The sequence below is a fragment of the Anabrus simplex genome, chromosome 1 (assembly GCF_040414725.1).
Source record: "Anabrus simplex isolate iqAnaSimp1 chromosome 1, ASM4041472v1, whole genome shotgun sequence".
NCBI classification, from domain to species: Eukaryota; Metazoa; Arthropoda; class Insecta; order Orthoptera; family Tettigoniidae; genus Anabrus; species Anabrus simplex.
In genome coordinates this window covers 949,902,026-949,928,862 of record NC_090265.1, presented here as the reverse complement: position 1 = coordinate 949,928,862, position 26,837 = coordinate 949,902,026, and the positions used below count along the sequence as shown (strand labels likewise).

Below are 26,837 nucleotides of genomic sequence, written 5' to 3'. Positions count from 1 at the left end.
TATAAATTGAACATCTGCAATCGATGGAAGTATTTTCTAATAGAGGAAAAAAGTAGGCTGATGGTATTCGGAGCATGTGTGTTCTGATAAGAGACTTGGTAATGTAGTGAAGGATCATCTTATTGCATCCGCTTTTAATCTCCCGAGACTCTGTGTAATATAATATACGTACAAAAGAAACCTAAATAAGAAAAATTCAATTTCTGTTACGGATGAATGATCCGATGAGTTCGCTTTCTTTTCTCTTCTCTTTTTTCGCTGTGTACATTAACCTTGTTTGTGAGTTGATCGGTTGTTCCAACAAGACTTCCACAACTCGAGCTGGTTTAGCATGCCATTGGCATGTGGAGTAACGGTTCTAGGAGTGTGTGTGGGTGTTCTCGTTCCTTGTAGCATGACCTCATGCTTGTCTGCGCATGGCAAATGAGATAGTGTCCATTGCTCTGATTAGTGATAAAAAATATTCCGCTTGCATATCATTTTAAGGAATCGGGCAACTACTGTATATACTATTACAAGTGGGAATAGTGACGCTTCACGAAAGGACTGGGGAACTGCGCCGTTTGGAGAACAAGATTCCACATCGGGTGCTGATTATCGTACATGCAAGTACTTGAGAATGAAAACACAGCCTGCTAATATAAATTAATTTGTTCAGTATCGGCCTCGATGAATAATGTCCGACTCATGATCTCAATATTGTAGATTCAGTACCGGTTCAAATAGTCTATTTTTAATGTAGAACAAAAGTATTGGTATTGCATGTCGTAATTGTTCGCATATTTAAGGCTCCCGGTGACACACTCGCCGTTATTATTATTGTTTATTTATTTATTTATTTATTTATTTATTTATTTATTTATTTATTTATTTATTTATTTATTTATTTATTTATTTTTCCTCACATTGTAGATACAATTCAGGGATGGTGAATGGAAAAAGGTGATACATACACGAACGTGCCTCCATTCCCATTTAAAATGACAATATTAAAAAAGTACAATTATAGGTTACAGAATGTTCTTATATACAATTACCGTATTTACATAGACGTACAGTATTTACATAATATTCACAAGACGTGTTCAACATTCAAGTAATTCACACACACACACACACACACACACACACACACACACACACACACACACACACACACACACACACACACAGTACTTCAGCTAGGCTGGTTCATTCATACCCACATACTCACTCGGGATCATACAAACTTTCATCCGTCCTCCCTCGCATACTGAACATTCACTCATTGGAAAATTATGTTAACCTTATAAGACTACCTACTTCCCCTTGAAAATCGTCCCGTAGAGATCCGTTTTCGCTACTAGATAGCGGAGCAATCGAAACACCTAAATAGTACACCGGCCACTTAAATACTGTACTACAGTTTCAGAAAATCTGAAACCCTGTAGCCGTACGACGATTAATAATAATAATAATAATAATAATAATAATAATAATAATAATAATAATAATAATAATAATAATAATAAACGTCCCGTTAACTTAGTTTACGGTTTTCAGAGACTCCGAGGTACCTGAATTTTGTCCCAGAGGAGTTCTTTCACATCCTGGTAAATCTACCGACACGAGGCTAGTGTATTTGAGCAACTTCAAATTCCACAGGACTGAGCCAACTTAAGCTCATAAAGCCAGCCACCACTTTTACCATCTGAATCATTCAGCCCTATATGACGATGGCAGTCAATATTATTTTCCCTTTATAACATTTTAAAATCATTGGCTTCGTAGCAAAGCGGTTATTCATGTCTTCCCACTTTCCAAGAGTATCGAGTGCTGGATTCGATTCCCGACTTGGCTATGGACTTACATTCTGAACGGAGGACTGAAATGGGCTCGCTCTTCCTCTTAAGACCAACTGAGGAACTGTCTCATATGATTCACTATGGACCTAGTCGCGGAAGCAAGTAGGACGGCTGAGGTTGTCGCCACGCCGATCACGAGGAACTCCAGTGTCTGCTAGCCTTGAGGCTGGGCAGAAAAAGTCTTCGCAGGAGAAGGCTCTTAATGGGTTGTATGCGCCATGCGTTTGAGTTCGTTTCCTTCTCCGTGCTCTATGCATAACATCGTACTAGAATTTGCAATGTAGGCATGATGGTTGAAGTTGTAGTTGATGCTTTGTTATTAGGAGAAATTGTATTCAGGAGATTTGCAGCAAGTGCTGCCCAGAATAGATTTACTTTCTGTAACTAGAATTATAAAAAAAGAATGTATACTTTCTTCTTTTCATTTGGGGATGCAATTGTTATATGTGGTGTCCGGTACTTTGGCTGAATGGTCACCATCGCGGCTTTCGGTTCAGAGGGTCTTGTGTTCGATTTCTGGTCGGGACGCGGATTTTAATCAGATCTGTTGAATTCCTCAGGTTCGGGGACCAGGTGTTTGTCTTTGTCTCAGTACACATCTCTTCATTACATGCAACACCGCACGCTACCAACCACCGCAGAAATACACTAGTGAATTCATCCCTCCTCGTGGGGTTGGTGGCAGGAAGTATGACTGGCCGTTAAACCTAAGTCCGTACCGGGCGAGTTGGCCGTGCGGTTAGGAGCGCGCAGGTGTGAGCTTGCATCCGTGATATAGTGGGTTCAAACCCCACTGTCGGCAGCCCTGAAGATGGGTTTCCTGTTTTCCCATTTTCACACCAGGCAAATGTTGGGGTTGTACCTTAATTAAGGCCACTGCCGTTTCCTTCCCACTCTTAGGCCTTTCCTATCCCATCGTTGTCATAAGACCTATCTGTGTCGGTGCGATGTAAAACAAATTTCAAAAAAATACTGAGTCCGTATACACAGTTCGCACCCACGACCCCACCAGGGTGTTGGAAAGGCGAATCTATGTTCGCGGGACGGTGTAACTCAGGAATCGTAGACTAGTCTGTAGTTTTCTGTGCTCGGTGTCGATGGCTGAGCAGCGATGTTCGTGCTTGTGGACGGAGACAGGTCATTGATTGCAGTGCACATTAGAATAATATATGTCTGTTCAGTAAGTAAAGAAAGGCGTTACTTGGGCAACAATAATTACGGGTTATGACTAGTGGCAGTTTATTCATTATTACCAGTTTTGTCATTCCTGTATGTATTTTAATACAACAATTTATATTGCTGCTGTCCGGAAAAAAGACCAATTTTCTATTTTATATTATTATCAAGGCGAAGGATGATTTTGTTTATAATTTCAGGCTCAAAATGTCATTAAAATGTAATTTATTAAGCACGTACTAAACACAAGAATATGACCCAGACATACTTGGACTCATTTATTAACAATTATTATGCCACAACAAGACAGTTTCCATTTTCACAAATACTTTACAAGAAAAGTTCTTTGGTTCCGAACTATTTTTAATAAGAATAAAGTATTATGATTACTGTCCCAAAATGAAATATAGTTTCATATCCTGTCCTTTAAAATAAACTATACTTGCTTTTATTGCATGTATTCAGTGGTTGACTGCCTGGTAGAATGCTACTGTTCTCACCCGACTCATTCCCTTGCTGCACATACGCTACTTGAAGGACAGGCACGTGTAGGCGAGTAACTCCAGCCTACACGGTATTGCACAAAGTTGATGGCTCATGGTGTAGCTAGTCTCAGACATACTGTAAGTAGTTATTTACGATCTTCTTTGTGGAATGGTTTACTTACGGCTGTACAATTTTCATTGCTTCATTTGTCGGCGTGAACTTGATACATAGCGGGATTTCCTTGTCTCTGCGCTCTCTGGATGTCATATAAAGTCTTCTAAGTCCACCTTCAGCCCGACTGTCCTGGTGCCCCCTCGGGCTATCATGTAGCCTTGCCTCCTTGTAGACCGTGTAATACTCCTCGCCTGCTGTGAAATATCTGGGAAGAAAATTTGTTACTTCAGTTGTAGGTTGTAAGTTATCGCGATACTTAACATTTCTCTTTGTTTATGGAAAAGATTGTCAGTGCAAACGCTGTTTAATTTATACGAAAAAGATTGTCATCGCAAACGCTGTTTATTTTCATTTGTCCCTTTAAACAACAAGCATCATCATCATTTTCATTTGTACCCGTACCCGTCGTTAACGAGATAGTTTCGTGCAGTTCAGTGGTAAATGAAATGAAATGGCGTATGGCTGTTAGTGTCGGAGTGTCCGAGGACAAGTTTGGCTCGCCAGATGCAGGTCTTTTTCTTCTTTCTCGTAGGCGACCTGTGCGTCGTGATGAGGATGAAATGATGACGAAGACGGGACATACACCCAGCCCCCGTGCCAGTGAAATTAACCAATTAAGGTTAAAATTCCCGACCCTGCCGGGAATCGAACCCGGGACCCCTGTGACCAAAGGCCAGCACGCTGACCATTTAGCCATGGAACCGGGACAGTTCAGTGATAGAGGTGATTGGCAGCAGAACAGACGGAGCACACGTCAATTAACAAGTCAGTTTTCAAGTACACAGGCTGGGTTTTATTTTATGATAATTTTATGATTATTCTGGGAGATGTATTTTAATTAAGACTACGGTCTACCTTCTCACTCCTAGGTCTCTCCCCTCCCATCGTCGCCGTAAAACGTGTGTGTGTTGGTGCGATGAAAAGCAAATTGTACTAGTACATTATTTTGGCTCGTAGCGGGTAAACATGTGCGAGTTCAGTGCATGGCTACGTATTATTGGCCACCGTGTTGAAATGTTTAATTGTTGAAAAATCAGCGTAGGTCTATGTTTGAACTGAATATTTGAGATATGTTCATAAAACATTTCAGCACGATTGTATTACGCGATATTTTGCAAATAATTTCTCAAATTATATATTTTCAGGTCAATATTTTGAAATAAAACAGTCACGTGACAGTTACTTCTGACAAATTGTACGCAAAATTTCATCAAATTCCGCCCGGTGGTTTAGACCTAATGTTTAGGAAGACCGACAGACAGACGTCATTTCATTTTTATATAGTGCAGGGATGGCATAGCTTTTCTGACTAGCGTGTCAGTTAAGGTCTTATTTATTACTACTTTTTACTGTCTAGTGTGTCACCGGTTATTTTCCTTTAAAATCTTCACGATACCCCCTCCTTTGATTTCATTTAGGTATTCGACTGAATGTTTCATGTTTTAATTTTGCGAACATCTCTGAAAATTAGATTTCAAAAACAGGTTAATTTTAAGAATAAAATATATTCTTGCTTTAACCTAAAAAACACATATAAAATATGGCCGCAGAATTAATTGTGACGTACTTCATTATTAAGGCGTCTTCTTCTTCTTTTCCTGCCGCTTTTCCCACACCTGTGGGGTCGCGGGTGCGAACTGCGTCGCACATGTGGATTTGGCCCTGTTTTACGGCCGGATGCCCTTCCTGACGCCAACCCTCTATGGAGGGATGTAAGCACTATTGCGTGTTTCTGTGGTGGTTGGTAGTGTAGTGTGTTGTCTGAATATGAGGAGGAGAGTGTTTGGACGGACATATACACCGAGTCCCCGAGCCAGAAGAATTAATCAGAAGCGATTAAAATCCCCGACCCGGCCGGGAATCGAACCCGGGACCCTCTGAACCGAAGGCCAGTACGCTGACCATTCAGCCAACGAGTCGGACACTTCATTATTAAGGCGTAATGTTAAAATATGCTGTGATGCTGGATTTTCGACTACATTAAAATGTGTTAGTATGTTGCGCGGCGTGCCACTGAAGTCGCGGTCGCGTGTTACATAGTGGCATGCGTGTCATAGGTTCGCTATCCCTGATATAGAGAGATAATTGAAAACTTGGATGACAACATTACGGATTTTGAAGTGTCTTAGCTGAAATAGCTCACATTTGGACATTTGGAAAGGGAGCTGATCAGTAAAACATGGAAACTAAGGAATATCGGAAAGACCAGGTAATAATACAGTTGAACTCAACAATTCAGCTTTGCTACTCTGAAAAAAATCATTAAAAATGACAGCTGTAATGTCAATGAACAGAAAGTAAGGAAGTAACTTCACCAAAAATTATAGTTCAACTTTTGTAAAGCCTATGTTGAGAATATACAAATAAGCATAAACTGATATAATGTAGAACGCTGAATTGTTCAGCATGATGCGCTAGTATTCGATATACTGGACTTCTAGGATAAGGTATCATTGTGAGCAACTGCTGTGCAGTATCGAAAGTTGCTTGGTCGAACACACTATAAACTATGCTGAACTATAGAACTGCGAGGGCGAAATTTAGTGTTTCATCTCCTGACCTCGATGACGTATGGGTAGCCATCCTGAACATGATTAACTTTTGAATTCTCTTACTCACCTGGAATTTAGAGGTAGTACATATTTCAAGCCCAAATTACATATCTCATTCCAAGGTTTATTAAATTCGCTACTGAAAGTCTTACAGCAATACATAGTTTCGTGAGTGGGGGGTGGGGCGATGATAGTCGAGTTGCCTCTGAAAGCTGGAGCTGGCAGAAATGAAAATGATGCGATGGGCATGCGGCGTGTCAAAGTAGGATGGGATCAGAAATGAAACTACTTGGGAGTGGGTGAAGGTGACCAGTGTTAAAGACAAGAATAAGACGGTTTGGCCACGTCATGAGAAGAGGAATTGACTATGTAGAAATAAGCCACTTAGATTTGCCTCCTCTCGGGAACAGAAGATGAGGTACGCCCCGCAGAAGATAGAACGACTCTGTCATCTCGGATTTTAAAGAACTGGGGTTGGACAGAACGAGTTGGTCGTGCACTTAGGGTCGCATAGCTGTGGCCTTGCATTAGGGAGAAGGTGGATTCGAATTAGCCACTAATTTCTTTATGGAGCATTTTGAGGAGGAGGCTATTGCTTCGGCGCCCGTCAAATCTATGGTATAGTGGAGATATGTTGATTATACATTTGTGGTCTGGACAGAAGTTCCTAAGAAACTTCATCTATTTCTAAACCACTTAAATCAGCAAAATCCTTGAATTAAATTCACTATGGGAATGGAGTCGGTCGGATGTCTTCCTTTCTTGGATGTTCTAGTAAGAAGGAAACCGGACGGCTCCTTAGGACATACCGTCTATCGTAAGCCTACCCACACAAATAGCTATATATATTTCGTATGGAACAAATGATCCACATTATTTAACACAAATATGTACGTAATAAATTAAAAATGAATATCAATACCCTTCAGCCAGGAAAGCGCTGGAGTTGATGCTTTCATGAACTCTTCCCAAACACCTTTGAATCTACGCTGTGGACACTCCCGAATGATGTGGTTCATCGTCTGTTCTTGAGCTCCGCAGTCGCAAACAGGTGAATCTAGCCATCCCCATTTGTGCAGCGTTACTTTGCACCTGCCATGACCAGTTCGTACGCGGTTTAGTTGGCACCACGTAGCCCTTGGTAGATCAGTTCCTGGAACATGCTGGGAAGGATCATCTAATTGGATTTGACGAGATGATGAGAAATCTCTCCACCCTTCCTTCCAGACTTTGTTGATGTTGAAAGGCCAAGGCCAAATAGGCTTCCTGGATTTCAGACGCATGGTTGGTGGGTTACTCAGCACTGAGTGAATCGGAAGGTGTTTAAAGTCAGGACAGATGTAAGTTTTCCAAGCTTGGGCAGCAGCTTGTTGTCTTCTCAGTTGTGGCGAAGGTATACTTGCCAGTACGTGTAACCATGGCACATGGGTTGATCGTAATGTGCCCGTTACGATCCTTAAGGTCTCATTGAGCTGAGTATCCACTCTCTGGATGTGGGCACTTCTATACCATACCGGTGCACAGTATTCGGCAACAGAGTAGACCAGTGCAAGGCTTCCCATACGAAGAGTGCTTGCATCAGCACCCCATGTTGTGCCGGCTAGTTTGCGAATGATGTTATTCCTGGTCCTAAGTTTTCCTGCAGTATTCTCGAGGTGTTTTCTGCAAGTTAGAGAGCGGTCCACAGTAACTCCCAGGTATTTGGGGTTAGGATTGTTTCTCACCCTTTTTCCGCAGAATGTAATGTTCAGCTCTTGTTTGGAGATTCTATTGTTAAGGTAAAAAGCTGTGACCTCCGTTTTTGACGGGTTTGGGCAAAGCCTCCATTGTTTGAAATAGTTTTCTAGTTTTTGTAGATCCTGTGTCAGGATTTCTTCTCCTTCTTCAAGATGGTTAGTTTGAATTGCTATGGCAGTGTCATCAGCATAGCAGAACTTACGGGACATTGTTTCTGGTACATCACTTGTATATAGGTTGAAGAGCAAGACAGATCCTTGAGGGAGGCCATTCTTGATGGTGTACGACTTGCTCATCTTGTCACCTCAACACACTCGGAAGTAACGATTCCTTAACATGGTAGATAACAGTGCAGTGAGTCTTCTGCAAGGTAGTGCTTGTTTTATCTTAAACATTAATCCATCAATCCACACTATATCGTACGCCACAGTTAAGTCGATGAAAGCCACGGATGTCTTCAATCCTCTTTGGAAACCTGATTCTATAAATGATGTTAAAGCTAAAACTTGCTCACAACAGCTTCGTTTTCCCCTGAATCCAGCCTGTTCTGATGATATTCCGCTGTCTAATGTGCAGTATATTCTGTTGTAAATTAGGCGTTCCAGAATTTTATAGCAAATGCTGAGGAGTGAAATTGGTCGGTAGCTTGCTGGGTCGTCTGCTGGTTTCCCAGGTTTAAGGATTGCGATGATTTTTGGAATTTCGAACTCTGGTGGTGTTTGTCCTTTGGCGAGGATATCTGAGAAGAAATTCCTGAGCCACTTCCTGACATTACTTCCTAGCTGGGTTATAAATTCTGGGAATATACCATCCAGACCATCTGCTTTTCCAGATTTCAGAGATCGAATTGCTTGATTGAGTTCAGCACTCGTAAAAGGAGAGGAATAAAATGGGTTATCATCCAGCTGATCATTGATTGCTTTAAGACTCTCTTGTATAATTTTGTATTGGCAGGCATCTATCGGAACATCTTCTGACCTCTTTTTAATGTGTTGTGCAATGGAAGATGGATTAAGTTCAGTTCTGGAAATCGGCAGTGGTGTTGCTGCTCTTAAGTTTTCTAAGAATTGACCAACCTTTGTGACTGGAGTGAGTAAAATCAAAACCTTGTATTGTGCTATGCCAGTGCTCCCTTCTTTGGGTGTTCAAGGATTGTAGAATCTGCATGCCCAAGGCAGGATCTCCGTTTTCTTCCTATGCTTTAGCAAGCTCTTCAGTCTCTACATTCCAGCAAGGAATGTAGTTCCTTCTATACCCACGAGGTATGTTACGTTTTGCTGCTCCAATAATTGTTCCAACAAAGCGTTTATAATTCTGTAGTTTAGGTGGAATCCAGCAAAGATGAGAATCAACCTCATGAGAATACTGCATCCATTGCGCTTTCTTGAAGTTCCATCTGGGTTTCTGTTTTGTTGTAATTAATGGTACTTGTAATCCGATGGTTAAAATAATTTGACTATGCTGGCTGCGTAGAAAACCTGATGGTAAATATATTGTATGAAGTAAAGGAATATGGTTAGCATCCATTGTTATTAGGCAGAGATCAGGATTGGTGTCTGTACGCCATCTAGCAGAATGGAAAGATTTTTTTGTCTTTTGCATCGTATGACAGATGAAGTTGGTTCTGGTCCATCCAATCTGATAGCTTTTCACCGTTTTCATCATTTTTTTTTCATACCCCCCTGAAGTGTGATGACTGTTGAAATCACCATTGTAAACACCTGGATGACTTATGTTTGGAAGAGGGGGGGATCTGGCCAGTGTTCCTGTGGTGGTTTGTACACTGCAGATATTGTTGTTCCCATTACGTTGACAGAGATGATTTCAGTATTACTTTGTTGGTAGCAAGAAGTAACACTGTAGTCGGATACATGATAGAACCATAAATCTCTGATCCAAGCATGCCTGCAATTTTATAACCGGATATTCTTGCTCACAGTCTGGGTAAAACCAACGACAAATTGTCCCCACTTTTACATCCTGGGATATACGAAATTCCCTGTACTTGCGGTAAGGTATACATTGGCCAAACATGCCGGTCCATTGGTATCCATTAAGGACTTGCGTAGGTAGTTCCCTTCCCTGTCCCCTCACTATTGTTATTTCGTCTCGGTGCTTTCCAAATTCGTATGTTCCTCATCGCTAGACGTTTCATTCCAGGCTTGTGTCAATGTCCTACACCTGTCAATGTCATATGTTACGTACATGTGTTAGGTGACCCTCATAGACTGATTCTGATGGTTCGGTCAGCTTCCGCTTCGAACACTAGCGCTGTGCCACGTCCGGGGAGCCATCTGGTGACGAATGAACGTGCCGTTTCCTCTTCTTTTATAACGTTTACATTTCAAAAAGTCATTGTTTAAGAAGCCTTTCTCGTGGACAGTTGAGATTTTCTTCTGATGACGCAGAGCACAGTTCTCTACGAAACGTAAAGAATTTCATCTTATTTTCTTGACACGGCATAAGCCCAAACGCCCATCATGTCTATAAGTACTTGCCGTGAAAGTATCAATGGCAATATACATACACCTAGTTTTTCTCTCTGCAAAGGTTTCTTTGATTTTCCTGTGTGCAGCATCTACCTTTCCTAGGACCATACAACCTTCAATATCCTTACATTTCACCTTCAGCCACTCTTCGTTAGCCATCCTGCACTTTTTATCTGCTTCATTCTTTATTCGTTTGTATCCTTTTCTGCATTCCTAATTTTTTACAGTCTTGTATTTTCGTCGTTCGTCAGTCAGGTCTAGTATCTCCTGAGTTATTCATTGATAACGCAGGCGTAGCAGGGGGAGAGGTGATACTCCCACGTGTCGCGTCCCAGGTGGGGAGGGGGGGGGTCCCAACCGGCTCCCCGACGGACTTGAGGAAAATAAAATACCTCTCGCGGACCAAACACACACCCCCTGTGGGTGGGGGAGGCAGACGAAGAATTCACCCATGGTATCCCCTGCCTGTCATAAGAGGCGACTAAAAGGGGCGACCAAGGGATGATCCAATTAGAACCATGAAACTACTTGTAATTAGTACCATCACGCAGGGAATACCATGGGTTGCCTTTACTTGCGCGTAGTACCACTATGTTAGGTACGAAATAGGTTTGTGTTTAGTAGCGACAGTTTGTGAATCAGGAGATGGGTCCTAGAGTACCTGTGATTCGTACCCCTATATGAGCGACACCGTGGGATTAGCGACACCATGGTTCTGCCTTACCAATGCTCAGTTCCCACTATGTGAGAAATTCCACGGGATAGTACGGGACCCTGTGGTTAGTCCACTTATGTGAGGAACGCCATAGGTTTGCGTTGCCTGCAAATAGCGTCGCAATGTGTGAAACACCATAGGTCTGTGTTACATGTGCGCATTACTCTACCTGTGAATAGTACCAAAATGTGTGGAATACCGCGAGTCTCCGCTACTTTTGATTAGTACCGCAACATTACACATAGCATGGTTCTACTTTCCTAGCGATAAATACCATTATGAGGGGCTGTTGACCTGGATTTTGGACCCGTTTCGACTATATGCATAATCGATTCAGCATCGTACTATAGAAGCAGTCCCTTGGTCGGTAATACGATTGTTTTGTGCCAGCTTCTGTGCATATGAGGCACTGTGGGTCGGCTCCACTGATCGTTTTAAATTCATATCCGTCCATCCATTCATTCTTCGTCCTCATGCTGTGAATTCTGGTCAGTGGAGGATTTGGGAATTGTAAGTTGTCATTTCGTACCATTAGGGGCCGATGACCTCGATGTTAGGCCCCTTTAAACATAAAACAATCAATCAATCAATCAATAATTTCTTCCTTTCTTCAGCAGCCTTACTGATATCACTCTTTACGACTGTCCATTCTTCCTCTACTGTGTGTCCTTCATCCTTTTCATTTAGTCCTTGTGTTACATATTCCTTGAAACAATCCCTCACGCTTTTTTCTTTATACAGATGACTTCAAAACATTCAGTCAGGTTAGCTCAACACAAGACTGCCTCTTACAACAAAAAGACCTTGATGGTATACTGATGTGGAGTCATATGAACAAATTAAAATTGAATGTCTCGAAATGTGTAACAATGTCATTCACCCTTCTTTCCATATGGGCTAAGTCCAAACGCCCTACAGGAAGTTGACCAAGTTAGTGACCTTGGCGTCCGGTTTGACAAGGGTCTTATTTTCACAGCTAGTGTAAACAAGGAACAAGTGACAGGGGAGGCTTACCGGGCATTGGGAGTTATCATACGGAACACTTCCTGTTCAGGAAGAGGAATTCCATCATAGCACTCTATAATGCCTTTGTACGAACTGAATTGGTATATGCTAGCGTTGTATGGAATCCAAGGTTCGATAAATATATTAAGTTAATCAAAAGAGTACAAAAACGTTTTGTAAGATTCCTACATCACCAAACACATGGCTTGTGCCCATTTGTGGTGCCATACAAAAATGTACTAACCAGTGTCGGAATGACCAGCCTTGAAAATCAGAGAAAAATAATCGATGCCAAGTACCTGCATACATTGTTAAATATAAAATCCATAATATGTAATTACTGTCGTTATTGAATTTTCGCGTACTTCGCTTGCACTCAAGAGAACGCAGCACGTTTAGGACTGAAATAGCTCTGACGACCGACCACAGCCATTCACCACTCTATAAGTTATGTATGAAAATGAAAATCCACAACTTCTTTCCAGTCATTTGACCGGGTCAGGAATGGAATGAAGCCCCCATCAAGCGGGAAGGAGGTGGCCGTGGCCTTAATAAGGTACAGTCCCAACATTTGCCTGGTGTGAAAATGGGAAACCACGGAAAACCATCTTCAGGGCTGCCGACAGTGGGGTTCGAACCCACTATCTTCCGAATACTGGATACTAGCCACACTTAAACGACTGCAGCTATCGATCTCGGTATCAAACTTTTATCAATGATGTAATTGAATTAATAATTTAGTTATAATAATTGTATTTTTAGTTATTAAGTTCGGAGACTTGTGTAAATGTAATTTAATAAGTACTTTAAAGATTTTTCGGTTTACTGTAGTTGGGGTTTACTACCCTGTTGTAAACCGGCAAATAAATAATTTATTTATTTATTTATTTATTTATTTATTTATTTATTTATTTATTTATTTATTTATGTATTTATTTATTTATTTATTTATTTATTTATTTATTTATTTATTTATTTATTTATTTATTTATTTATTTATTTATTTATTTATTTATTTATTTTATTTATTTATTTATTTAACTTCAGATGGCATTTCATGACCAACAGGTTGAGGTCAGAGTCCACGCCTGCTCCGGGGAAAATTTTGCAATCAAACGCCTGCTTTCTGAATCTCTGCCTAATCATAATGAAGTCTATCCGGTACCTTCCAGTATTTTCAGGTCTCGCCCATGTATACAGCCGTCGTTTGTGGTGTTTGATGAACAAAGTGTTAGCAAGGACTAGGTTATGATGGGTGCAGAATTCAACCAGTCGGCTTCCTCTTGCATTCCTTTGTCCCAATCCGAATTCTACTGTGTTACCTTTTCTTCTTTGGCCTACCACTGCAATCCACTCTCCCATTACAGATTCTCGTCACCTCTTACATATTGTATTAAATCGTCTATCTCTTGTTATAGACTGGGAGAAATTGTGTTTAGATTTATTAGTAAAAATGCATTTAAGAATTAGACTAATTTTAAATAACTTGCCTGTACTCTTGTTACAGAAAATAAATGTGTCAATATTGAACTTCGTTTTCTCTTCCGTAATTTTAATTGTCTTACTGTTTCAGGTAAGACCCCAATATTTCTTTCTTTGATACGTTACTACACAGGCGTCGGGTAAGTATTAATTAATTTTTACTACTTCCTACTTAGTCGACCAATGTGTCTGGCTAAGTGTTTGTACGGAGTTTCGTCTGCGTTTTTCATTAATGCTACTTTCTATTGGAGCCATTGTCTATCTTTCGCAAGGAATAGCGTTTGATTTTCTTTAATACTCTACTACAGATACCTCCACCAGACGTAGCAGGTAGTTTCAAAGAAGGAGAATGGGATAGCAGCGGATGTGTCGAGAACGTAGCACGAAGGACTACTCCTTCGAGTACCAATGTACACGACGCGTCCTTGAGGACCTTCAGTGACTCATTACTTGCTGATAACACAATTTAACAGATCAGAACATTAATGTATACTTCCCAATTACTGTGCTGTATTTTTACGTGAAACTAAGAAATATGTCCCTTCCCCCCTGATTTGTTTTTAGCAAACCGTGTTGAATTTCCCCTATAATTAGTTAGTTTAAGAAGTGACATTAAAACGTCCGCATGAGTATCTTGAGCGTAAGTTATGAAAATTATATTTTGCATTACCGGCGTATAAAGCACAAAATGGCTTCCACACTGGAAAGCATAAACCAAAGGCTTGTTGTTTGAGTAGCAAATTTCTCGCGTTCAGCCATCGACAATTCGTTTTCCTCCTCGTCTAGCGCCGACGGTAAGTTATGCGCATGCCGGTACCGTCGTCATTATAGTTCCATCGTATTGCTCCTATAAGGTGGAGGACTTTAGATTGTAATTTTTTTCGAAGCAGGCTTACCGTATACATTGTGTTTAAATAAAGGTGTCCGATATTGCAACAGGGGTTGGGATTGGTCAAAACGAGAAGAAATGTTCCTGTAAACATATGTCCAGAAACAGATACCTGTTGAGATAGGAGCCATTTTATTTGTTTTGCGTATTTACACTTCAGATAATGGACGTCCATACCGCAATCTGAATGTTCGAGGGGAATGCAAAATTAATCATCAAACTGGGCTTAGCAACATTGCTTAGGCCTACTACATATTTTGGAGTGGTGGTGGTGATTATTGTTTTAATAGGAAGTACAACCAACCCACACTCCGAAGGGAAAAACCTCGTAATCGCCTTTTACGACATGTGGCGGTGATTATTGTTTCAGGTGGGAGTACAACTAGGCAACCATCCTCTATTAACACTAATTGTATGTATGTATGTATGTATGTATGTATGTATGTATGTATGTATGTATGTATGTATGTTTTGTCATCAGCTAGAAGGCTGGTTGGATCCTCAACAGCTCCGCCATCAGCTGTCATGGATGGCCTAGGCATCACTGAAGAGGCGTACCAGGGAAATGAGGAGTGAGGTAGTTTCTTGTTGCTTTCCTCACCGAGCCAGAAGTTGCTATTGCATATCGGTCTGCCAAGCCCACTGAAATGCATGCACCAACCGACCCTATGAGCAACAGTTTCAACCATTCATAGCAGAGACTGGCTGCATAAGGAATGACATTACTATCATCGCTCATACCTCAGTTACTTTCATATTGTCAAAGCCAAGTATACCGGGCGAGTTGGCCGTGCGCGTAGAGGCACGCGGCTGTGAGCTTGCATCCGGGAGATAGTAGGTTCGAATCCCACTATCGGCAGCCCTGAAAATGGTTTTCCGTGGTTTCCCATTTAAACACCAGGCAAATGCTGGGGCTGTACCTTAATTAAGGCCACGGCCGCTTCCTTCCAACTCCTAGGCCTTTCCTATCCCATCGTCGCCATAAGACCTATCTGTGTCGGTGCGACGTAAAGCCCCTAGCAAAAAAAAAAAAAGCCAAGTATAAGACAGAGACAGGTCAATGAAAGTAACAGAACACATAGTGCACTGTAAATACTAGGTCCCGCCAGCAAAGGCACTAATTAGGAGGAAAAAAGGAAGGGATCAGACACTTTGAAAAATGAAAGTATCGGTCAAAGGAAGACAAGGGCCACGAAGGACGTGAAAATGAAAAATCCCTAGGCCTCGAGTGCTTTAATACTGTTGGGGTCGGAAAACAAGAAGAATTGACTAAGATAGGTCGGATATGATAGATGAAAGTGAGGATCCTGGCACAAGTAAGTGGAAGCAATGCCAGGACTCAGCTAAGGGCCCCGTGGTCGCCAACTCACGCTCTCAAGATGAGAGCCCCTGGGCCCCTTTTAGTCGCCTCTTACGACAGGCATGAGATACCGTGGGTGTTTTTCTGCCTCCCCCACCCACAGGGGGATACATATTTTAGAAGTCATGCATACATCTTATCCTACTGGCCTTGGAGAAGAACAAGTTTGTTGTACAACTGCCTTTTTGAGGTACAACTGACAAATGATTTATTAAAATGCTTGATTCTTGCACTGAGGTATCAACTACAGCATGAATCAGGTGGGGCAGATGATTGTCAAAATGCTCAAATTCCATTGAGTGATCACTCAGGCTCCTGAAAAGTTCCACAGTTAACAAATTTTGGAGGATGCAGATCCTGTGTTTCAGGATCTTGCTACTGTTCACTGAAAGACCTCCGGCAGTACTTCTCCTGAAGTGGGTGTCACATATTTTGCATATTTTGAATACATCATTAGAAGGACACACAAGAAATCCTTTGTCTTTATAACATATCAGGGACTTTCTCTGCCTATCAGGATCAAGTATAAATAAGGAATTCACACATGTTACACACCTTAACTTCAACATTAACTTTCTAGCCACAAATTCCGAAATATAATAGATAACATTTTCAGCACAAAGTGACATTGCATGAGGAAGAAACAAGTAATTATGCTCTCCATAATCAGGAATGGTAGAATACTCTACATTCTCCATACTCTCATTAGCCTTTGTAGTCACATTGATTAACTCCCAGGTTTTGGTGCCGGTACAGAAGAAGAAACTGACATTATTGACACTGCTGAAAGAGGTAAACAGTTACCATTTTCAGTAGTGCCTATCTGAGAATTTACCAGCAATTTCTTGTATGCTGATGAAAACTGTTGAGCAATAGAATTATTGTTCCATCCTCCTTTCAGACGGATGCAAGCAAATAATAATTCAACATGATCTTGGCTCAGTTTATGCATAGGCAAATACTTCAGAGGGGCACTACTTGGAAAAACATGTTTTTCCACTAATACTATCATGCTCTTAATGCAGATCTGAAATCCTAAAAATCCAACTTTCCTATTTGGCTGAATAATGAAATCTCCACTTGTGCTGCATCTGAGCTTACCAATATATGAAATACATCATTCAGAAAACTTAGAATATACTCCCACTGCTCAACACATGCTGCTTTTTTCCATCCAACCTACTTCAATGATCTTGAATTTAGAATGTCATACAGATCATTGGATAACATAATAAACTTCACAGTTGCTTCTGAGCCAAAAAATAAACTCAACCCCAGCACTTTATTGCAAACGTCTATGGTAGTTGCACATGATTTGCTTAAAACTTGAGCAGCCTGTACTTTCATTTTGTTCTGGCCAAAATTGACATGATTTGACCTCAGTTTGTTCCCTAGATGGAGACCCTCCTTCTCTTGCAAATCAACCAACTCTTTCAAATACTTTCATGAAATTACCATACCATCACCATCAAAAATAGTTCCCTTGTCGCCCAGGGCATTTCTGACAAGCTTAAGCATGTGAGGAGGATCCAATAACACTGCAGTTTCTTCTCCCGATGTAGGATGCTTAAATGTGGTACAGAAATTTGTTGATGAGAAATTACAGCCAAGCTGTCTTGCCATTCCCAAGTTAGAGGCTAGTCCATCAAAAGTAAGAGAAACTATTGTTACATTAGCACTATGTAAGAGGGTAAGGCACTGCATAACTAAATTTGCTCATTGAGGGGCATCAGTTGCATCTACAAAGAAATACCCTACAGGAATTTTCCATTTCTCATTAATACACGTCAACATAAACACCAGAGCATATTTTGCTGTTGGTGGTTCATCATCATTTATCTCAACACCCATATTAACATAACCATGAAATGTTTTGCAGTCAAAAGTCACTTGCCGCCTAATAGCCATCTCATCCATGGATAATGCAAATACTATAATCACTGTGACTTACTTTCTCTTGTAATGTTTTTTATGGCTTCTCCAGTAAACCCAAGAACACCCTCAGTTTGTTCATACCACTTCGAGAGTGTTCTAGATGTAAGACACACACATTAAACTGCTCTCTTACAAAGCTGTAAGCTCTGGGGGAGTAAAAGTGCAGTGTTAGGGCAAATGCTTGCAATTCTTCTGAATATTTACTAGGCAAACTTTCACTCTGAGCTTTTGCCAACTGTCTATTCAGAAACACTTTATTGGGAGCAGCAGCCTTAGCAAGAATATCGAGAGCTGAATCATTCATAAGATGATTTCTTCTGAGTTCTTCAATTAGAGATTTCAGTTCTCCTATCTTCTTCTTGCTTCTTCCGAGAGTTTGTCGCAAGACATTAATTTTCTGCAACTGTCGTGCTTCCCTTTCTTGTACTTCCTCAAGTCTTTTATATTCACTTTTGGTTGATGAAGGAACCGAGGACTCATCTCCACTAGCAGCAACTGGCTCAGGTCTTTCCTTGGTAGGAGCACGAGCATTTGTTTTCTAAAATCAAAAGAATACTTAAGTGATTATGACTTAATAAATAGTACTATTATAATGCATTAATTTTATATCATACTATTGTGATATTAATTTCATATTAGTACAATTATCACTAATTTGCCCAACTTACATTCTGTAGGTAAGAAGGGAATGCTTCAAAAATAGTAGGTACTGCATTCTTCTTCAAAACAGCTTTCTTATTGGACCGATCAAACAATTCTGGTTTGAAATGTGCAGAACATATCCTGGTGTAAGGAGAAGGCATCCAATTTTCCCTTCTAATCACCTTAATCCACACTGCTCTCTTTTCTTCATGAATAGGAAACCTGAGGAAAAATTGACGATGAACAAGTCTAACCTAAAAATTCTTACGAAATGCGGACGGTGCTTCTGAGACTCCTAAATACTAGCACAATAACAATGGAGGTAACATAATAAACCGTACTACATATTACAAGTCATACTTAGAATCTTACCTGTGAAATGTTATTCCAGGAATATTTTTGGATTTCCGATTTGTACAACCGTATTCACAACACGACATTGTAAGAGCTAGAACATTAAATAAATACTAGTCTCTCATACGTTTTAGCGTGTCATACAGTGTTTGCATTTGAAAATTCCCGCAATTGCAATTTACGTTCACCGTATTCACTTCAATGACCCGTGATAAATCTATCAAAAAACAGCATGCGTTCTCGCGCCTATTTACGACCACGTCGCCTATGTAGACCACTGTCATTGGGCTTCACTCACAGAGCTCCAAGGAATCTCCCTGTATTCTTTACTACCTGTGGACGTCATCCTACCAGCTACTTCTAATGAACACACGACTGTCGTACACGTTACACAGAAGACGCGTTGTACAAACAGCCATCAACACCACCAACCAGGAGCTGTGATGATGTCAGCCGGTCTGTCCGCGGATACCATCTGCACGTTACAGGAGATGCTCCACTTGGTTACCACGCATTTGTTCACTTGTTTCGGCTCTTCTTCGCAAGGAATCGCGAACGCGTCCAGTCATGCCTGGCTGTTCGCGGATGTGGGCACACGTTCCTGTAAAATCATAACATTTTCAATTGGTGTGGCATACACCAATGTCTTTAAATGTCCCCATAGCCAGAAATCCAATGGATTGAGGTCCAGCGAACGGAGTGGCCATGCTACTGGACCCCCTCGACCCATCCATCGCCCAGGAAATGTTTGGTTTGGGTATTGTCTCACGATGCGTAGAATAGGGGGCTGTGCCCCTTCATGCATAAACCACGTGCGTTGGCGTTCTAGAAGCCCAACGTCCTCCAACAGTCCGGGAATTCATCGCGCAAGAATCGATGATAAAGAGCACCTGTCAATGTGTTGGATAAAATGCATGGCCCTGTTAGTCACCCACAACTCCTGCCCACATATTGAGACTAAAACGATCCTGATGCCTCGGCTCCCTGTCAACTCGAAAATTTGCATCCGCCCATACGTGCGTGTTGTGGTAATTTAAGATGCCATTTCTGGAGAATCCTGCCTCATCCGTAAACGCAGGCTGTAAATTATGGATCTTCCGCCCTCTGGCGTAGAAGCCATTGGCAGAATTGTGCTCTGGCAGGGTGGTCAGGAGGCCGAAGAGCTTGCACACGTTGGACATAGTACGGATACAGTAACTTCTCATGTAGAACAAACAACGCAGTAGCATGGTTGATACCTTCAGCAGCTGCAATTCTTCGTACACTTGTTTGAGGATCACGTTCCACGTGTTGCAACATCCGTTCCTCCATTTCCGACGTGCGAACGGTACGTGGTCTACCGCGATCCGTTGTCCTAGCAGCAAATGAACCCGTTTCTGTAAGTCGCTGGAATAGCCGAACGAAAATCTTTTCCGATGGAATGTTGCGGTGTGGATGTCGTTGAGCGTACATGATACGGGCTTGTCCTCCACTACTGTTGGCTAATCCATAGCAAAAGACCATGCGTGTCATTTCCCTCGAGGAATACGTCCACACAGCACGGGGGCACTAGTCTGATTTGGGTACAGCACTGCACTGCAAGCACAACCGCATACTATGACGGAACATCAGACTCGTGCAAAGACCTTCAACGGAAAGACGCCTGCAACACCGAACACATTGCTCCTCCACGCGGGTACAATGGCATATATTTCAACAGGTATTTGTTTCCAGACAAATGTTTATAGGAACATTTCTTCTGTTTTGACCAATCCCAACTCCTGTTGCAATATCAGACATATTTAAACTCTCTATATACAACTTCAATAATTTTAATAACATGCATATTAATACTTTTTCGCGATTTTAGGACATCGTATTACTGTACGGTAGTATGTAAACTTGTTTATATGAAGCCTAGACTTGTCGATATGTGCTCATTTAGTAAAGCTTCCATCTGTAAACCACACTGGAAGCTAACCCGTTATGTACCACCAGTAAAAGACACAGCAGAACTACAGGCTCCTGGAGTATACCACATTGATGTAGCTGCGGAACGTGCTATGTCGGTGAAACAAAACATCTGATCTCTAGGCCTACCCGCCTAAAGGAACACATCCGTCATACCAAGAACAAAAACACAGATATTTCAGCTGTAGCCAAGCATTTTTACGAAACAAAACACGGGATATAATTTGACAAGACCAAGATCCTAGCTGCTATCCGTTGGAATCTGGAAAGGAAAATCCGTGAGGCTATCGAATTCAAGAAACACCCGAACAATATGAATTTAGAAGAAGGATATAAAATCAGCAATTCTTGGATGCCTATCATACATAGATTGACATACAGACCACAACATAAACACGCAGGACGAACTTCTAATTACATAACAGTGCTGGCAAGTCCCACTACCTGGCTGTGACACATACCAGAATTCTCAGGAGACAGCCAAGGGGCTTGCGTCAGCCGGAAAGGGTAGGGTATATAAGACCAAGATCAGGAACCACTCTCGTAGTGTGATTGCTGCTTGGGAGACTGATTACCTCGGATCGAGTTGGGATATTTCAGTCGCCTTCGACAAAGAATATTGCAATGTATTAGAGACGTCGGCAAACTGTACGTAATATACAGAAAACACCACCACCACCACCACCACCACCAACAACAACAACAACAACAACAACAACAACAACAACAACAACAACAAAGTTCAACCCGGAAAAATAACTAAATATGTGCTCATTTAGTTCAAAAATAGAAAATATGTCGTGCAAGGATTGACTGTTCATGTCTACTGCTGCACGAGCCAAACATTTTCTTCATATTTCGCTAGTATTATCTTACCCAAAGCATGACTTAGTATAACGCGAAAACTTCGTTAGATTATTTAAATTACAGTATGGTTAATTCGTTTCGCAAATCTTTAATATAATTTAACATAACAAACAAAAACAAACAAACAAACAAAACGGTGTTTATAGGCCTTAAGTATTCGCCGTATTATTATCCTGTGGTCGTCCTTAAAATTGGTTTTCATCATCAGTTCTTTATTGATCAAGACGTTCCTCCAACGTATCCGTGTATACACTTCGCCAAGAGTATTCTTCAAGATTTCTTAATTTGGATAGAACTGTGGCTTAAGATTTGGTACGATTCTCCCAAAACTCGACACATCACGTGAAAGTAAGAATGTTGATAATGAAATATTCCCTGGTTGTAGGTGATCTCTTCATTTGTGGGGGTAACTTAAAGTTGAGGAATCCTACTACATGACGATTTGAAGAAAACCCCGTAGTAGGACTGAAGGAGGGAAAGTCTAAATTATGATGATGATTATGATAGTGGTGGTGATGATGAAATTCCTATGGATATTTTTCGTGCATACTTTACATTTGTAACTTCCTTTCGATTTTATCTTCCTGTCATCATCTCACTCCATATCGCCACTCATGTAATATTTAACTGTGCCCTTATCTCCTTTGATGAAACATTACTTGGCGGCCTTGTTTCAAATCTGTGGTAGTGCACGAGGGTGTTTGAAATGAAAATTCGTGTCCATGTTGGTCAGATTCCACATAAACCTGGACGTTCCGTGGCAACTGCCATAATACCAGCGTCACATTACTTTTTTCTAACGCAGGTTTTCGGCAACGCTGAAATGGAGAGAGGCATGGACTGGGAAGATTGCGGCCGTGGGGTTAAGGTATGAACCCAGCATTTGCCTGGTGTGAGAATGGAGGAACAAAGAAAATAATTTTCAAGGCTGCCGAGGTTAGGATTCGAACCCATCATTCAAATTTCCTGCACGACCCATAATGCAGAGTCAACTTGCTCGGTGCTTTTGCTTACGATCGTCAGGCCCTTATACTTGTCTTCTGTTGTTATGATGAAACAGGAATTATTATTCCGATGATAGAGATACAAGCCTATACTGAGTGCACTTAAAAAGCTGTTACAGTTCTTAGAAATGGAAATGGATGACAAGTATGTTGAGGCATGTTCCCGACTGCGCTTTGATATGTAATAAGGTGTTAATTAATTTCTTGTCAATCCCAGTGCCCTACATTGCGTGTCAAGACCATCTTCGCTTTATGGTTCGCTGATTGTGCATTGTTACGTTTAAGTCATTTGGTGCTTGCTTGCGAAGAGGAAACCGATCATCCCCGATTAGAGGTGACTGCACATGGTGTAGGTGAAGTTGATTGCAATAGACTTGACTAACTCAGACATACTTATTCCGACGAGTTTTCGGATTTGTTCTTTATTGTACGGCCACCGCCGTGGTTTAGGGAAGTAGCATCTTTCCGCCCCGTTCACACTAGTTCGATTCCCAGCTCGACCAGTCTTTGTGTATCTAGAACGGAATGCTCTTAGCCTCTGGAACACGACTAGGAAGAAAATTGTATTAAAATCCTATAGCCGGCACCTTAAAGTGGTTTTCCACTCCTGCTGCAGGCAAATTGAGGAAGGTTATCTGAATTATATGTTACCTTTATTCCCAATAAATACCAATTCATCACTACAGACAGACACCGTATCCACTTCATCTGACAGATTTTGAACACAAACTCTGACTTGCTTTCTATGCGTACTCGGACTTAAATGAAGCTAGTAGGTTTCTTCAGGCGCGGACTTGAAAAATTGCCACAGCGTTGGCACAAAGTCATTGATGATGGCAGGACGAGAGTTGGAAACCAACGGAATAAAAGTAATCGAATTACTTTTTCTTATTTTAACAAGTTGCTTTACATCGCACCGACACAGATAAGTCTTAACAGCGACGACGGATAGGAAAGCGCTAGAAGTGGGAAGCCTTGTTAAGGTATAGCCCCAGCAGATCGAATTACTTGTAAAGAATAGCTCATTATTACATTCTAGTAATCGATACGCCTATACATCACATGGAAGCAAAAATGGGAAGGAATGAAGTGGTGATGAAAGTAACTTTCACTTCTTCGACAGCAGAATCAGTAGTTTCACTAGTACCAGATGATGTACTTTACCTCTCCAGTGCTTCCAGTACATCCTGCAATATCCATCACTACTGAGGATGTTCCTAAAATTAAACGCAAGGATTCCTTCAGTTGCTCCTGAGAGACTCCTCTAAGCAAATGCAAATAAGTACTTTCCCCCAAGAAGTCGGGGCTTAGCGATAAAACCAGTTATTTTGTGAAGTAAGGAACAAATTATTTGTAGTAAACATTTTGTGAAAAAATAATTTTGAAAAGTTTCAATTTATCACGTTTAGTCTCATTTTGTCATGGTAGCCACTTAATGTCTCTATGCTAGAAAAGAAAATACAAAATGTATTCAGTTTTAATATCCTTTTCCTTCCAAATTTCGGTATCATTCGAGCCCCAATGCGAAAAAATTGTCACTTATTTCCTTAAGACTGGCGTTCTGTGAAGTAATTGTACTGTAATTTTACTGATTACTTGATGAAAAAGTACTTCGTATTTGTAATTAAAATGTATTTCAGGTAACTGTAATTGAGCTCAGTTACTTTGATCACCACTGATGATGATAATAATTATGATGATGATGACGATGATGATTACTATTAACACTGGTGTGTAGTTTGTATCCCGTTATACCAAATATGCAACAATGAAATATGTAATATTATTAAGACGTCTTGTAACAGCTAAAATGCTTACGGACTCACGCACCACGTAATATTTACCCGATTGTAGTTAGTCGAAGCAAGGCTGCAGTTCTACCGAAGCTGTTATTCGACCTCCAAAATGCGGAATATCGATACCTCATTGATTGAACTGATATTATGTTATGAAATATTTACGTAAGATGGCAGGAATCGGAAAAGGAAACCTACTACCTCACAAAGCTAGCATGTGAAATTCTGTTTTGCAGAGCACTTCCCCGAACGTGGCATTGGTAGCTGTAGAGTTCTTGCCTCTGTTCCACCATGTACTCCATCTTTTCTTCAATATTATTTCGCACAGACATAGCCCACTTTTACGTGAATTATGAATGGAGAAGGTAATCAGTAGAAATAGTAGACCTGACAGGTTGGAGACATTAAACATTATTGCCATGCCTAGTGAGCAACTGGGACATTCAAAAAGAAAAAGTGGTGTGTGCCGCACGCAATGGAAGTTCTGCCACCTAATTACTGTTCGATAGCGCCACAACCATAAGTATTCTTCCTGTTGTGTCTTTCCTGGAACTATGTATTAACCATGAAGTTCTCTCTAAGTACCGGAAGCAACAGCGTGAATCATTTAAGCAGTAAATAAGTCATACCTTCGCACATCTACAAAACGTCGTTTCTCAGTAGGCTACGTCTCGTAAAGACCGTATAACTTGGACCTAGTATTGGTCAATATTTAAATTAATTGATTTAAATAATTAATTTCATGATGATTTACGTCGAATGTTTTTTTTTATTATTTAAATCACAAGTTGTTAGTTTGAAATGCCAGTCTCATAATGGACAATCACAATGAATTAGGACAATATGGAAAAATTCGTTATTTCTCATAATATAACAGCCATTGCATCATCAGCAGGTGTGGAAAGAGATTTTTCTACTTTTGGTGCAGTGCATTCACCATTAAAAATGAGAACAGAGAAAGATTGCATGTAGGTATTTCTAATGAAACAGTTAAACGTACAATAACAAGTAATCTGATGGAATATGTACCCCTATAATACGGTATTAAATTCACAGTAGAAATCTCTTATATAAGTGTTCCATCATCTTCAGTGTCCAACTCGCTGGCTGAATGGTCAGCGTACTGGCCATCGGTTCAGAGGGTCTCGGGTTCGATTCCCGGTCGGGTCGGGGATTGTAATCTTCACTGGCTAATTCCAATGGCCCGGGGGCTGGGTGTTTGTGCTGTCCGCAACATCTCTGCAACTCACTCACCACACATAACACTATCCTCCACCACAATAACACGCAGCTACCTATACATGGCAGATGCCGCCCACCCTCTTCGGAGGGTCTGCCTTGCAAGGGATGCATTCGGCTAGAAATAGCCACACGGAATTCTTATCATCTTCAATGGTATATCAGTTTAATTGTGAATTGTGCGGCCAGTATCCAGTATTCGGGAGATAGTGGGTTCGAGCCCCACTGTCGGTAGCCCTGAAGATGGTTTTCCGTGGTTTCCCATTTTCACACCAGGCAAATGCTGGGGCTGTACCTAATTAAGGCCACGGCCGCTTCCTTCCCACTCCTAGCTCCTTCCTGTCCCATCGTCGCCATAAGACCTGTCTGTGTCGGTGCGACGTAAAGCAAAAAAAAAAAAAACAACAACATTGTGAATTGCAGTATTAGCGTTGTAACTTAACACTTACTAATGTTAATAACATTGATTGTTATGAATACAATTATTAGTATTTCACACTTTTAATTTGCTTTCACTTTTCATAAGGAGATGAAATAAAGAAGCATATTAAGTAAAATTGTCATTATATTTAAAAATACGTATGCAAGACCCAATACACAAGTTATATCTTTAAATCAAAACATGCCATTTAAGTGAAAAATATCTGATTTGATTGTGAAAATTCACTTTACTCAACCAGCACTTCTTGGGCAAAAGTTAATCTGTAGATTGGCAGTTCTCTACCCGGATGGGCTATTTTCTTACCCACGAACCCTTGTGATGTAATAGTGTGTATTTAGGAAGTAGTGACTCCTCTTAAAGTGATCATGATTTAAGGGAAATGAGCTGAAAATGATTTTATCCTCGGATCTGCACCTCGTGCTGTCGAGCCAACTGGGACAGTCAAAATTTGAGGGGAGACAATCTCTTAGATATTGAATCAAGATGATGTAGAGCCATTTACATGACAAGGATTGAAGTGCTGTGAATCCACTTGATTCTGTCTAGTCAGTCGTGCTACACTGATAGAAATATAGATTTGGTTTTAGGGGATAGCATATCTTGAAGTAGTCGGTATCTGCGACCTGATAAAGGGAGCAAAGTGTTTCAACATCAAGTAGCTAAATATAATTTTTTTCGTGAATCTTCTCTGATTCTTTC

At 40.9% G+C, this 26,837-nt stretch overlaps 1 long non-coding RNA gene across 1 annotated transcript in view; it reads left to right on the top strand.

The window, feature by feature from the left end:
- Positions 1-492: 492 nt before the first annotated feature.
- Positions 493-26,837, top strand: part of LOC136875068 (uncharacterized) — a 476,541-nt gene continuing 450,196 nt past the window's right edge. The window contains exon 1 of the long non-coding RNA XR_011018390.1: positions 493-605. This is a non-coding gene — a long non-coding RNA (uncharacterized lncRNA). The remainder of the gene's footprint in view (positions 606-26,837) is intronic.